Consider the following 1,919-nt stretch of genomic DNA (forward strand, 5'->3'; position numbering starts at 1 on the left):
ATAATTTAACTATTTCAATTACCATAGTCGACTTTGGTTATTTGTAATTTACTTATTATTCACTAAACGTGATTGTAAACATTTGTTATATTATATATTTTTCAATTAACTTTTATATATATATATACTGATATATTTTTAGTTCTTTTAGATATATAATATTAATATAATATTTTAAAAAATAATTAATTTGAATAGCTTACTTCAAATAGAAATAAACAATAATATTGACACCTCTCCATATAATACCCAAAGGCCCTTTTAAGGGCCAGTTAAAAATTGTAGAAGAAAAAGAGTTTAAAGATAATAAAACATTAAGTTTTTGTTTCCATCAAAAGAGAAATTTATATTTTATATAATTCAAATAAAAAGAATAAACAACTTTTCATTTTAATGTGAATTCTCCTGATATAATTATGGAATAAATATTTTAAATTATATATTTTATTTGAATTTAATAATATCACCTTTGATTCAATTTTAACTATATTTCTTTATCTTAATTTTATTCTTAGCACATAAATTAAACTATCAAAAGTTTATAAAAATGATAGTATTCTTAAATCTTATTAGAAAATTTTTATTTTCATTGTTTTGCAAACTTGGCCTACATTTTGATCAATTCATTCGCAAATCCTATAATCTTACCTTATTTTCCAAAACATCTTTAATTTTTTATATATCTTACCCTTTTAAATAGCCAAAATAATGTAAAGCAGCGCATAAAAGTTTCCCTGTTCTTTATTATTGCATTATTTAGAAGTGACTCACTAAAACAAATATTTTTTGAAGGTCATTTTTTATTATAAGATATATAATTTATAAAAAAATATTTGTACTATTGATTATATAAAAATTAATATTAAATATTTTGTTTAAAAAATGATAGCGTTCTAATTTGATTTGAGCTTGTAGATATATTCCCAACTTTCACAAAAGAAAAATTTGAAGTTGGGACATTTGTGGTGTTTTTTAATGGTAATGTCAGTTTGGGCATATTATTTGGTAAAATCCCTTAAAGAAATAAATATTAAATATTATAAAAGTGGTCTATTACTAAAAGGATTTAATGGCCTAATATTAGTTCCATGTGGTAGTACTAAAATAAAATAATCAGGTATATATAATAAAAGTTATTTACAGAAACTGTGGAGTACATTGTTCATTTTTGCAGAAGTATCCTCTGGTAATATCTTTTTTTATAATTGATTTGTATTTAATAGAGGCCCTACAAGAAAAACATCAGATAATAATATAATTAAGTAATTTCATTACTAAAAGAATCTTTTTGTCTATTATAATCACAAGAATGGATAACTATATTCTTATCTGATGAGCCAGCAGTGTGCTTTTTAGCATTAGCACATCCTTAAAATAATATATATAAAAAAAATTAAATTAAGTTTATTTAAAAATCTAATCTAACAATATATAATAACCTATAAATGTTTGCATTGATGAATGTAAACTGGTAGAATCTTGAAAATATATTATGCATTATTATAAAAATTTATAAAAAAATACTTGTGTTTTCAGAAAGAGTTTGCAAGGGTTTACTATTTGTGAAAATTTTTATTGAGGGAAAACTAGTATCTAAAAAATATATATTGTAAAGACATAAAAATTTTTTTTGCTTTTAGCCAAAAAAAGTGATATCAATGTAACTCTAAAATATATAACCTTTCATATATATCATATGCTTAAAGTTGTGATTATTTTCTTTGTCCATTATATTGATGTTATTTATTTGTTTTTCTTTCATCACTTTCACTTTTCACAAATAATATAAATGAATTTAAAGATCAAACCTTTTCTTATATTTTAGCATCTTTGCGTCTTTTCAAATATCCAGGACTCATTTTTTCTGGCATTTCAATATTTTTAATATTATTGAAATTGATTTCTACTTCACTAACTTG

The 1,919-nt window shown here is 21.4% G+C and overlaps 1 long non-coding RNA gene across 1 annotated transcript; it reads right to left on the reverse strand.

The window, feature by feature from the left end:
• Positions 1-890: 890 nt before the first annotated feature.
• LOC135922393 (uncharacterized) lies at positions 891-1,457 on the reverse strand. The gene is made up of 3 exons (XR_010570873.1): positions 1,276-1,457; positions 1,148-1,228; positions 891-1,099 (listed from the first exon to the last, which is right to left on the reverse strand). It is a non-coding gene; the product is annotated as an uncharacterized LOC135922393 (long non-coding RNA).
• Between the last annotated feature and the right edge of the window lie 462 nt (positions 1,458-1,919).

Source organism: Gordionus sp. m RMFG-2023, chromosome 1 (genome assembly GCF_954871325.1).
Source record: "Gordionus sp. m RMFG-2023 chromosome 1, tfGorSpeb1-WG-v2, whole genome shotgun sequence".
Taxonomy (NCBI): Eukaryota; Metazoa; Nematomorpha; class Gordioida; order Chordodea; family Parachordodidae; genus Gordionus; species Gordionus sp. m RMFG-2023.